A 14,167-nucleotide genomic window follows, 5' to 3' on the forward strand; every position below is an offset into this window, starting at 1 on the left:
GATTTTCTGGAGCCCACCTTCTTGAGTTCTTTATATATATTGGATATTAGTCCCCTATCCGATTTGGGATAGGTAAAAATCCTTTCCCAATCTGTTGGTGGTCTTTTTGTCTTATTGACAGTGTCTTTTGCCTTGCAGAAGCTTTGCAATTTTATGAGGTCCCATTTATTGATTCTCGATCTTACAGCACAAGCCACTGCTGTTCTATTCAGGAATTTTTCCCCTGTACCCATATCTTTGAGGCTTTTCCCTACTTTCTCCTCTATAAGTTTCAGTGTCTCTGGTTTTATGTGGAGTTCCTTAATCCACTTAGATTTGACCTTAGTACAAGGAAATAGAAATGGATCAATTCTCATTCTTATACATGATAACCGCCAGTTGTGCCAGCACCATTTGTTGAAAATGCTGTCTTTTTTCCACTGGATGGTTTTAGCTCCCTTGTCAAAGATCAAGTGACCATAGGTGTGTGGGTTCATCTCTGGGTCTTCAATTCTGTTCCATTGGTCTACTTGTCTGTCACTATACCAGTACCATGCAATTTTTATCACAATTGCTCTATAGTACAGCTTTAGGTCAGGCATGGTGATTCCACCAGAGGTTCTTTTATCCTTGAGAAGAGTTTTTGCTATCCTAGGTTTTTTGTTATTCCAGATGAATCTGCCGATTGCCCTTTCTAATTCGTTGAAAAATTGAGTTGGAATTTTGATGGGGATTGCATTGAGTCTGTAGATTGCTTTTGGCAAGATAGCCATTTTTACTATATTGATCCTGCCAATCCATGAGCATGGGAGATCTTTCCATCTTCTGAGATCTTCTTTAATTTCTTTCTTCAGAGATTTGAAGTTCTTATCATACAGATCTTTCACTTCCTTAGTTAGAGTCACGCCAAGGTATTTTATATTATTTGTGACTATTGAGAACGGTGTTGTTTCCCTAATTTCTTTCTCAGCCTTAAGTGGATATTAGCCCAGAAACTTAGGATACACAAGATATAAGATACAATTTGCTAAACGCATGAAACTCAAGAAGAACGAAGACCAAAGTGTGGACACTTTGCCCCTTCCTAGAAATGAGAACAAAACACCCATGGAAGGAGTTACAGAGACAAAATTTGGAGCTGTGACGAAAGGATGGATCATCTAGAGACTGCCATATCCAGGGATCCATCCCATAATCAGCTTCCAAACGCTGACACCATTGCATACACTAGCAAGATTTTGCTGAAAGGACCCAGATATAGCTGTCTCTTGTGAGACTATGCCGGGGCCTAGAAAACACAGAAGTGGATGCTCACAATCAGCTATTGGATGGGTCACACGGCCCCCAATGGAGGAGCTAGAGAAAGTACCCAAGGAGCTAAAGGGAACTGCCACCCTATAGGTGGAACAACAATATGAACTAACCAGTACCCCGAAGCTCTTGTCTCTAGCTGCATATGTATCAAAAGATGGCCTAGTCAGCCATTACTGGAAAGAGAGGCCCTTTGGACTTGCAAACTTTATATGCCCCAGTACAGGGGAATGCCAGGGCCAAAAAGGGGGAGTGGGTGGGTAGGGGATTGGGGGGGTGAGTGTGGGGGACTTTTGGGATAGCATTGGAAATGTAAACGAGGAAAATACCCAATTAAAAAAAAGGAAAATAAAAAAAGGAATAAAAATAATAAGACCTTGTCTACAGAAAAATAATAATAAAATATCATCGATTAAGAGGTAGTTTGTCACTGTTAAAATTAAATAAATTGGCAGATTAAAGTTCCTTAGAATTCTTTGGAGTTCCCAAATAAGAAAGATGAGGGTCAATATACATTGTCTTAAGTAGTCTCTATGCAGAGACATTTTTTCTTAATTTTTTTTCTTTTTAGTTTTTAGGCAAACCAGTTAATTTAACATATCATTGTGAAACAGATAGCCTCATTATTTGTGCATCCCTTGGCCTGCTTGGTAGTTTCCAGTCCGATGTGGTCCCTTGTCTCAACAAACAAGGTAGTTGGTGACTGACGATGACAGGATTGTTCTCTGGCCTTCCATCTTTCTGCTCATACATGTGTGTACTGGCACATTTGCATACTCAAGCACATGCCCACCTGTGTGTACCTGCACACACACACACACACACACACACACACACACACACACACGAAAGGAAGGGAAGAAGAGAGAGAGGGAGGGAATGCAAGAGATAGGTTAGGAAGAAGAGAGAACTCGTGCATCTAAACCAAAATTCAGTTTTCTCCGCAATGCAAAACCATGGTGCCTACTACATCAAGTGATGAAGATTATGAGTTAATATGTACCAAGCCCTCAAGCAACCCATTACCATCTCTACTGTAACATCTATAGTTTGCATTCTTCTTCTTTACGATGACACTCAGCACTATTTGGAGCATTAGATCTCACAGAACCTGGCTCAGTCCTGCTTGTCAGAGAGAATAGCAAAAGTTATCAAGATGATCCAACTCACTGATGACCAGAGGGAGAGGAGAGCAGAGCTTTGAGACTCCTCCTCCAGTTTCTTCTTCCATTTTCATAGACAATGATGTTAAACTGTTTTACAGGGATATCATGGGGGGCAAACAAGACATGCATGTGGAAATAATTTACACATGCAAATCACTAAAATGTTTCTAATAGCTAGCAGTATTTTTTTACACAGGTGCAGTGATTTACAAATATGGTAAGCAATCTGGATAAGTGTGCAGAAGGTGACTTTGAATAGTGGAAATCTTTCTGTTTTCCTGAAAGTAGGTGATTCAATAAGATAACTCAGGTGCCTGGAGAATCCTGATTTGAAGTTTTTATTTTTGTTCACTTTGAATCCTGAAGTTGAGTAATCTGTCTAAATATTCTTAAGGAAGTAACATGAGTAAAATTTTTAGAGCCCATTTAGCACCTGGAGTTTCTGTTTTACCACGGAGAATTTTCACAATGAGTGAATGTACTAAGCTGAATTGTGGCTATTTTGGTAATTGTTTGAACCATCAATTCTTCTACAATATACTAACATTGGCTTAGAAAACAATTCTAACTGTACTAGATTCTGTTCTGTCGTCAACCAAAAGTTCAAGAAAATGGAATTCAAATTTTCTTACAGATCTATGCCTTTCATGCACAAGGTAGTAGTTCCAGTTGTGGTGTGTGATGTCAGGGAGAGGTTTCAGTCTTGGGTGGAGAAAAACACGGCACATACAAATTAAATGTCCTAATTGGGATCCTTAGTCCCTATCATGCTAGATAGAATATGGTAATGAAAAAATTATTTTAGTTTGACCTGTGCATGTGTAAAGGGTATTCAGAGATGGTGATGTAGAGATTTGATATGTGACTGTGGAACAGTTGTGACAGAATAAAAAGGAAGAAAGGCGTAAAGGAATAAAGAAAGGTCCCAAGTTTTAAGGGGGACTTCCTGTCACATGATTCTAATGTATGTGCACTGTCAACATGCACATAGGCTATGAAGAAACCACAGGGAATCTGTGAGGCTGGAATTTAACAGCTGTACTATTATTCTGCAAATGGCAAGGACTGCTGAACAGGACCTTGCCTGTTGCTGTCAACAAAACCACTTTTTCTATGAGTCTTACACACCTGAAACCATAATGTTTTCTTATATTTTGCCCCTCTAGTTCTACCAAGCTATGTTATGATGTTTCTATTATTTTTTTCTTTCCAGTATATGTACAATCCATCAAATTAGAGATGTGGTGGCTCATGTTCCCATACTGCATATAACTTCAAATACTAAGGGGCAGTCCTATCATTGTAAACTGGAGTCCACTTGTATACATACTTTGATGTGTATACATATTTAGCAGTTTTGCGCACAAATCTATTTATTATCTCACATTTCTGTGGGTCAGAAGTCCACTGATGGATTGGCTGGAACCTCAGCTCTCTCACGCTAGGTTGAGTATACTTGGTATTTGGACATTTGCTTTCTAGAGACTGACATCCGTGTTAAGCTGACAAAAGAGTCAGGACCACCCATGGCATTTAGAAGCCAGCTCTGGTTCCTATGGTCTCCACAGGCTTTTGCACTACATAGACCTTTGTTCTCTTTCAAGTGTTATGGGCATGTCTTTCTGTCTTCTAATCCCTTTCCATCCCTAATGGAATCTTCTGTAATTGTTACCCTGTAAAGGTGGTGAGTATCTCATTGTGTCTCTAAGCTCTGTCTGCACTAAAGGGAAGAGGATTATGATATAGACTTTGACAGATAGAATTCTGTCTGTTCTGTCCATGCCTGACACTGACATGTTTGGGCTTTTCATTTCAACTTTGACATTTACAAACAAAGTGGAAGCTGGGCCACGAAAGAGATTCACTACAAATGGTAGAATCCTGATTTTCAGAACTTACCAGATAGTGAGTTGGTGGGCCTTGGTCTTGACCTTATGGAGAATTTAATGTTCTTTCCAAGATGATCAAGGATGAAAATTTAGCTCATCATTCTGAAGAGAGTAAGAGAAGATTTTCTAGAATTACTTAGGAGAACAGAGTCTAAACTTATATCTGATGCTAGTGGCAGACCAGATTAGACCCAAACAGATGGCCGGTGACAACCACAGATGGTAACAGGCTCGGTTTAAGAGTCTGTCTATTGCTGTGGGGAATAACAATTTTTAATATTTTGCTTTCCACAGCCCAAACTCCCTCTGGGGTTGATTTCTTTGTGCTTTGCCTTAGAATTTGGCTTCTCTGCTCATGTTTTCCTTCCTGTTATTAGAAACTAAAGACCCATTTGAGGAATTTCAGATGGTGCTATTATAATTATTGAACATACCACATGGAGAGCTTAAAATTATGATAGCCCTGAGAAATATTTGTTTTCCTTACACTTATGCACAAGCCTGAGTACCACTTACCACTTTCTGCCTATAGAGTCAACTAATAATCAACAAATCAAGTGAAAGCATTATATTATATTTTATTTTCTGTGGGTTGGGTTGCTAATTTACTCTGCAGATACTTTCTGAGTGCTAGGTAGTTATACACATGTTCTATGCTAGGGCTTGGGATATGGTAAGATACCATATCTTCACTCTCCTGACTCTCAGCTTCAAGTGCAGGGAATAAAGAGCTCAGAGAGTTTCAAGAGAGTGTGAAGATGGTCACAACCTTTTACTTTATGGAATTGGGCATTGGGGTTATTTCCTATGTGCTAACATTATCATCTGCAAGAAATCAGGATGTCCGAAGGGTCATATTCACGGTGATTTCCCAGGGTGCCACTTAGTTTAGACCATCACACCATCATTCCATTTTTAAAATACAAGGAAACCTAAGCAGCACTATTTGAGTGGGGAGAATGTAAAGCAACCACAAAGAAGAGAGAAATCATGGCTCTGATCTTCATTTCTTTTTGCACTCTATCTTAATGCAATTGGGCAATTTTGCCCAGGGTCACAGAGCTAATTAGAGGTAAGATGGTGGTTTAAATCCTACAAGCCCATTTTTTTAAAACTACAATTCTGTAAAACACTTTAACACTCTCTATTTTTTGTCCTTTCTTCCCATTTTCTAGTGTGCTTATAATTATCTACTCAGTAAAATGACTTTTAAAAAAATGACAACTCTGTGCTTTAGTATAAATTTTATTCTCAACTGCCTAAAATTTTTTAAGTACTTAGTAGTTCCGCTATATTTTCAGATAAGACTTATACTCTACTTGTAGCTACTGGAGAGGAAATCTTCCTGGTGTTAAGGATCTAGCTTTCAGATGAAGGGGTTTTGTTGTTAGAGAAACATGCAAGAAAATTTGCAATGCCCAGGAAGGAATGGCTTGGAAGTGTTGACTGTTTATTTTACAGGTGACCCCCTGAAGTTGGAAACCATATGCAACTGTGTTATTGTTGTTTAGCTTCTTTTAAAGCTGATATACATTCATAGATAGAAATTAGCAGAAAAGACCCTTAAGATTACATTTTGCTAGCAAGAGGAAGAAGTTTCCTATCTAGGGTCTTATGATGAAATTTGAGATGGTTAAATTTTCTTATGCTCAAGGAGTCTTTTCTTCTGCACCTAAGTAAGAATCCTGTTTGACGATGTTTGCTATAAACATTTCTGTTTAAAAGTCCCTTATTAGTTAACATTTTAGAACATTAGTTTATTTCAGAACTGTAATTCAAATAGGTTTTCCATTTGTGTTCTTAGTAAGACATGACAATTTGTTCTTCAGTATTAATGCACTGCAAGAATAAATTGTTTGTGGAAAACTTTGATATATTTTCAGAGCAGAGCTAACATCCTGATGGAAAAGACAAGCACACGGAAAAATAAAAGTCAGGTTATGTCAAGAACAAACCTGCTTCCTAGGACTTTTTTCTCATTATCATTTCATTAGCTTATGTCAATAGTAGATGCCAAAAAGTTGTCCTGTTGGGCTAAGTTCACTTGTGTTATTTAAAATACTTTGTTACTCTTTGATGCTTTTATTATGCTTTGGGGCATTTTATGTTTCATCTAAGAAATGGAAAATCCAAGAAATGGAAAATCCTTTAACCAATCTAGTTCTTTTTTCACTTTTTTTTTAAAAAACAAGTAACATAAAGTTATCAAGGAAAATCTCTCATGCCACTCATTTGAAGTTTATCCTGGCCTCAGGAATGTCACTCCAAAACCACAGATGTAACCACCCATTTCTGACTTGTACCAATCCACAGACCACTACGTAATGTAGTACAGACAAATGCCTCTAGCTGGGGGAGGTTTTCTTTCAACTGGATGTCTGGGTGGCCTGGAGAATGATCTATGATATTGGACTTCAGGTTTTGGGAGACTGGATTTATTAAGCATGTAGCAAGCAAAAATTAAAGAATAAAGAACAAGTAGCAAATTGAGAGAAACAATGGGGATTCATGACAGCCAACAGAAACAAGTGGAGTAGTACAATTGAGAGAGCAAACACAGTATCATCAAATTAAGAAATTACCAATATCCAGCAGACATTAACTAGGAAAGCCAGTTCAGGCCACTAGCTAGAGTTCACTAGGGAGAGATTCTCAGGCAAAGCAGAGTATTCCCTTTGGGTAAAGTTTCCAAGTAAAAGACATAGTGATCAGAGATAACTTCACCCAGCAACATCTTTGTGGGCTCACAAACTCAGCAGAATCTGACTAGGGAAACAGAGGTAACAAGTTGGAGTTCCTGTTTGAGCTTTTCCTCCACAGCACAGGTTCCTATGGCTGAAGTCCCAGTTTCCTGTTCTCATTACAGGCAGTTTTAACTTTCTAACCGTCCACAATATTTTTACTATCCTTACTGCCTGCTGTTTTCTCTCTGTGTTATAGAGATAGGGGCTAGTCTGCCCCAGGACAGGGAGCTTTGGATGGGACCTGACATAAACAGGTTCAGTTCTGATGTGGGGGAGTGACCCAACTCCAGACAGAGCTCCTCACTGAGTTCAGCCGGCACATAGGACATGTGACACCAGTGACACCAGGTGACAGTTGCTATTGCCTTGAGTCTAGGGGCTGGTGGGTAGGAGGGGGTTGTTATTGGCAACATCTAGTAGAAGTGGCCAGGAATGATTCAAAGCATACATCAGCACACAGAACAGCTCTACACTACACAGAATTGTCTAGCACCAAATGGAAGCTGAGCTGTGATTGAAAAATCATGAGACAGAGACAGAAACTCTGGGCAGAAGGACAAGATATATGAGACATATTTATGCTTTTCTATTTCTTAGAGGGCAACCAGAAAAAGAGGGAAAAGTGCTTTGCATCCTCAGAATGACCTTCTTAAATATAACATAAAATTAAAGAAATATGAAGAATGTTCTTAATGATAAAGTTAGCATTGTGCGTGCACTTTTAATAAAAAGAAAGAAGGAATGATTCCGAGAAATAGATGCTTCAGTATGATCAGGAGTTACTTGTCACATGGGTAGTCAACATGGAAAGAAAAAAGAAAGGGGTGGGAATAAAAAAGGACAGAAGAAGGCAGGGAGACTATTTATTTCCTTAACTAGTATTTGTGATGCTCTCTTACCTTTTAATGGACCCAGTGATTGTCAGCTTAGTTCTGCTTCCTGGAATTGGAGCTTTCTCAGTTGATAGTATGTAGAGAAAGGGAAGTAAGTTAAACTAGAGAAAGGATGTCTGGATGTACACATATGAGAATTTTTACAGTGACAGCAGATGGGTAGGTCATTTGCTTCCTAGCTGTTAGTCACAGAGTTCCCTCTTGACTGGGCGACCAGGGCTGAGATGTATGTGGGTCCAGGGTGCCTCAAAGGTCTTGCTGCACCTGTTCTGATTCATACTTACTAATTTGCTAAATGAATCCTGAAAAAAAAATCACTTAACCTTCTTGAGATATGACTAGCTTCTTTGTATTTGCTTTCTATAATTGAATAGGGATGGTGAGATACACAGATGTGCTGAATCCAGAGCTCTGTCATTAATAACTAATTCCACAATTCAAATGGAAGTAAGGGCTACTGTAACAAACCACTCAGCACCCTGCTTCTGTAGAGACTCAATTATGTCAGCAGCTCTCAGCCTGAGAGTTGTGAGCCCTTTGAGGGTTGAATGCCTTTTTCACAGGGGTCACATCAGATATCTTGCATATTAGATATTCATATTATAATTCATAACAGTAGCAAAATTAGTTATGATGTAGCAATGAAAATAATTTCATGGTTGGGGCCACCACTACATAAGGAACTATATTAAAAGATTTCATCATTAGGAAGATTGAGAAACAGCACCCAGTTATCTATAGCCATAACTGCAGACTGGGCAAGTACCATCTTTCACCAATATGAACCTTCTTTTTTGGTTACTTGGAGTATGGATAGATGTGAACAGCCTTTCTTTTTCAGCAATCTGTTCATTCTTGCAGCAGTAATCATGAGAATAGGTCAGAGTTCTTTTAGTCTTGGACTCTTATGCCCCGTCCCCTAGAGAACAACGCTTAAGTATTAATAGCATCACTGGGAAAACATGGCAGCTATTTCCCCGTTTACTTCAGCTCAATGAAGAGCAGTTCAGTGTGGACCCCAGTGTACTGGCCTCATGAATGGATGGATTGTGAAGAAGTCATCTCCTGCTAAGGCAAGACGTGACACTGGGAACAAAGACTGGATTTTTTAGCTGATGTGCTGAGCTCACTCCAAGGGACCATGTGGGGACTTTGAAGCCTGTCCATGCGCCAGCTCTCTGTGCATATGACATTCTTGGGGATCTTTAGAGGCTGGGCAGCAGCCTTTAAACATCGATCTGCAGTGTGAGAATTACAAGGTCTTGTAGGGTGAGTCTCAGAATTTTTATGTTGCCTAAATTTCCCCCAGAGGAAGCAATTCTGAACAAAGGAAACCACAATCTTTTTTTTTTTTTTTTTTTTTTTTTACTCAGAACACAGATTCTTAATTTTTATTTTATTCATTCATTATAACTTATTAATATCATTATTTATCCTGATGCTCAAATTGCCCAACTTTAGGCCGTATGTGCTTCATTTAAGCCAGTTCCTCTGTCCTTTTGGGAGCTGTAGGCTTAGATTTTTCAAAAGCTACTTTTTTTTTTTTTTTTTTTTTGTAGATATTTATTTATTTATTTATTTATTTATTTTTTCCATTTTTTATTAGGTATTTAACTCATTTACATTTCCAATGCTATACCAAAAGTCCCCCATATCCACCCACCCCCACTCCCCTGCCCACCCACTCCCCCTTTTTGGCCCTGGTGTTCCCCTGTACTGGGGCATATAAAGTTTGCAAGTCCAATGGGCCTCTCTTTCCAGTGATGGCCGACTAGGCCATCTTTTGATATATATGCAGCTAGAGTCAAGAGCTCCGGGGTACTGGTTAGTTCATAATGTTGTTCCACCTATAGGGTTGCAGATCCCTTTAGCTCCTTGGCTACTTTCTCTAGCTCCTCCATTGGGAGCCCTATGATCCATCCATTAGCTGACTGTGAGCATCCACTTCTGTGTTTGCTAGGCCCCGGCATAGTCTCACAAGAGACAGCTACATCTGGGTCCTTTCAATAAAATCTTGCTAGTGTATGCAATGGTGTCAGAGTTTGGATGCTGATTATGGGGTGGATCCCTGGATATGGCAGTCTCTACATGGTCCATCCTTTCATCTCAGCTCCAAACTTTGGCTCTGTAACTCCTTCCATGGGTGTCTTGTTCCCAAATTTTAACCCAGTCAAATCAATAAAGGCTTTACAAAAGCATAGTTATATAATTATTTTCTGTTTGATTTTTGTCTGTGATAAGAAAGTATACCTCTTCCACTTAGGATCGACTCTACCTTTTGGGAATTTATGCTCGCTATTAGGAGAAATGTCTTCAAGAAAACAACTAGACTAGGTGTTTGATACAGAAAAACTTTGTGGAATCTGCTTTTGATTTATGGGATTTTTAAAAAAGAATTATTTGTTTATTTTATGTATATAAGTACATTGCAGTTATATTCATACACACCAGAAAAGGGTATCTGATCACTTTACAGATGGTTGTGAGCTACCATGTGGTTGCTGGAAATTGAACTCAGGACCTCTGGAAGAACAGTGTTCCTAACTGCTGAGTCATCTCTCCAGCCCCCTTATGGGATATCTTAAAGCTACTTTGATTACATTTCCCCTCATTGAATTGACCAATTCTATTGTTTTGTTTTTTTTTTCTTTAGTCATAGATTACTATGTTGTGTCTGTGGAAAATCCATCTGATTCATTGTGGATCAAAGTAAACTTGAATGACATTAACTCATAGTTGTACTTAGAGAATTTCTAGGCATGCAATACATTGTGAACACAAATAGTTAATTGGGCATAAAAGTATGTTTCGTACTGCCATGGCTGTTATACAAATTTAGAATAAGAGCAATATAGATGAAGTGTATATGTAGAAAATCATTATAAAATAATCCAAGTCTGCAACTGTTGCACATTAAGGAAAAGACTAGCAATTGAGTCAAACTTGGGCTTGGAATGAGGAATTAGCTAATGTATCTTAAATAAATCAGTTGATACAAGGTTCATTTTCCTCCCATGTAAAATGGGCATACTAATACTTCCATTAAAGGCACATAACCAGGCTATCATAAAATACTATAGCTAAAACACCAAGTCATAGCGAGCACTTTGTACCTGTGACCCATTACTATGGAGCTCCTGAAAAGTGCACAAGACTCACTCTCAGGATTCAGAGACTACTGTCGTCAAGGATGGAAGAAGGCCAAAAATTCTTTAATTCTTCATGAGAATTAAACAGGGCTCCTAATGGCTTATGACATGTCCTGAACCTTAAGTGAATGGAAACCCATAAAAGCTGCTTGCATCTGTTAAAATACAAGAACACATGAGAAATGAGACTTGGTAAGCATGGAAACTAGATGCCAGGAGTAGTCTGTAGAATTCAGATTTTGAGGCACAGATTCAAAACTTATTACTTATTATGCAATTTTCTTAAAACCAAGTTGACACCAGGTGCCTTTCTGGGATGGGTGTGGCTTTCATGTCAGGAAGTAATGTCAACTGTTTTCATGAGCTACAACTTCTGGATCAGAAGTCAGATCATCACCTAAGAGCTCAAGGACAAAGCCATCGTCTTGCACTCAGAACCAGGGACAGGAATCTGAAGAAAGCAAAAGTCAGGATGAGTAAATGCCATAGATCAAGTGTGCAGCTGAGTTGTAGACTCAATGCAAGTAGATGAAGAACAATCTAGAGGCTCTCCTAAGAGACCTAGGATCAGCTATCCTCCATAGCTCTCTTGTCCTGACTGGTGCATGCATGATGGAATCCTGGCATATTGCAGTTCTGGTTGACAGAAGCTGTCAATAGCAGAATAGACCCATCTCTCCTGCCTCTCTCTGTACTTTTCCCTCACTCATCTTCCTCTCATTTCTCTCCTGTTTCCTACCCCTTCTTTTCTCTTCCACACTTGTTATTTCTTTTGGTAAGAGTAATTCTGTGAACACAGTTTTCTAAATTCAAGTTTCTATAGTCTTATCACAACCTTTAAGAACCTATATTAAAACCTTTGTTGTCTAGCCAGAAAGAATTACATCATAATTCTAAATTATTTTTAAGATACTTTACTACCTAGAACCCCAACCTTCTCTTGTAGACTGAAAACTTCTTTAGGTTAAGAATTATCCAGATGGGCGTGGTGGTGCATGCCTTTAATCTCAGCACTTGGGAGGCAGAGGCAGGCGGATTTCTGAGTTCAAGGCCAGCCTGGTCTACAAAGTGAGTTCCAGGACAGCCAGGGCTATACGGAGAAACCCTGTCTCGAAAAACAAAACAACAACAACAAAAAACTTATCCTACCATGTGCTTGGATTGGGCACCTTCTCAGAAATACCTGTAGCATCTCCAAATACCAAAGGGGCTAATACCACAAGAAGTCTTGTTATCTGCTCAATAGATCTGTATATACCATCTTGGAAGATAATTAAGAAAACTAATTTAATTTCCTTGAGATAATTTTTAAGAATAACCTATCAAATATGAATGGTCATAACAGATATTTGAAATATATTGATTTCTAAAACCATGCCTTCTTTCTCCAGTTTTTCTGTTTAAAGGTGTTTTGCTTCTACATAACTTATTTCTCCACCCTCACTAATTTTCACATCTTAGTTTTAGAATCAGTTTGCTGTATTTTTGTGAACTCAAGTCCTTAGAACATAAACGTATTTCCTCCCAAGGGATGTTTTTAAGTCAGCCACAGGGAACCAGGTAGTACCTGAAGCAGGTGTCCAGCTGTCTGTGTCTTGTATATGTATGCACATGTTTGTATGCACATGACTGTGCATATGTGTCTGTGTGTTCCTACATGAGTGGTAGCACTGTGTTTACATGTTACAATCTTACCCCAGTAACGGAGTACTGAAGGTCAAAGGACAAACTCAGGTGTCATTCCTCAGATACTTTCCATCTTTTGTTTGGCACATGGCCTTCACTGGCTTGGAACACTACCAAGTAGTCTATGCTAACTGTCCAGGGGTCTGCATATCTCCAACTCCTATCTTGTCACTGCAGACTATATAGGTATAAGTCATCAAGCCCAGCTTTCTCCCTGGGTTCTGAGGAACAAACCTATGATGGAAATGATTTATTAACTAGAGCATCTCTCTGGCCTTCCTTCTCTCTTAGATACATATTTTCCCAGTGATGGCATCTACTAATTTTCATTTTTGTGTCTGTTTATGTTTTAAGCCTTAGGATGAATAGCATATTGGATATTTATCATTTCATGCTTAATACTTTAACATGATCTAACATTGTTTCCTGTAGAAATATCAACCAAGCTAAAGAAAGGCTAAGAAAGTGAAATTATCTCACAGTCAGCTAATGGATGGATCATAGGACTCCCAATGGAGGAGCTAGAGAAAGTAGCCAAGGAGCTAAAGGGATCTGTAACCCTATAGGTGGAACAACATTATGAACTAACCAGTACCCCGGAGCTCTTGACTCTAGCTGCATATATATCAAAAGATGGCCTAGTCGGCCATCACTGGAAAGAGAGGCCCATTGGACTTGCAAACTTTATATGCCCCAGTACAGGGGAACGCCAGGGCCAAAAAGGGGGAGTGGGTGGGCAGGGGAGTGGGGGTGGGTGGATATGGGGGACTTTTGGTATAGCATTGGAAATGTAAATGAGCTAAATACCTAATAAAAAATGGAAAAAAAAAGAAAAAGAAAGTGAAATTATGTAAGCACATTACTCATTTAGAAACATTATCTTTTCTAACCAGGTTCATAAGGAAGGTAGGGGTATAGCCTGCTTTGCATCCCTGTCCTTACACATCTTGCTTTCTTAAATCAACATTTTAAATGCCAAGTTGCAAATATTCTTTGCTGAAGAACAGGTTTTATAGAATGATCCTGGCTCTAGGCTTCCATGTACAGATGATGCCTTTCTCATGCCTGGTCCTTCATGGTTGCATAATGCTTAATCAATCAGCATATGACTCCTAGCTGGTGTTCTGGATAGTTCTTGTTTCTGAGGCATTTGATGTTTTGTTTTGTTTTGTTTTGTTTTGTTTTGTTTTGTTTTTTCTTTTTCTCTTTTTTTCAGGACAAGGTCTTTCTATCCTAGGCTGGCTTAGACACACTTATAGTCCAAGCTAGTTTTAAACTTACTATACACTTACTCAAGTCTCCAAATAATGATATTATAGGCATGGGTCACTCTTAATAAATAATTTCAAA

The 14,167-nt window shown here is 38.9% G+C and overlaps 1 protein-coding gene and 1 long non-coding RNA gene across 2 annotated transcripts in view; one reads left to right on the top strand and one right to left on the bottom strand.

Annotated features, from left to right (window-relative positions):
- The window catches only part of Slc35f1 (solute carrier family 35, member F1), a 421,122-nt gene that overhangs the window by 92,218 nt on the left and 314,737 nt on the right, over positions 1-14,167 (top strand). The window lies entirely within an intron of this gene.
- Positions 1-14,167, bottom strand: part of Gm36123 — a 36,032-nt gene that overhangs the window by 13,964 nt on the left and 7,901 nt on the right. Inside the window, exon 2 of the long non-coding RNA XR_003948870.1 lies at positions 4,356-4,447. This is a non-coding gene — a long non-coding RNA (predicted gene, 36123). The remainder of the gene's footprint in view (positions 1-4,355; positions 4,448-14,167) is intronic.

The sequence above is a fragment of the Mus musculus genome, chromosome 10 (assembly GCF_000001635.26).
Source record: "Mus musculus strain C57BL/6J chromosome 10, GRCm38.p6 C57BL/6J".
Classification (NCBI taxonomy): Eukaryota; Metazoa; Chordata; class Mammalia; order Rodentia; family Muridae; genus Mus; species Mus musculus.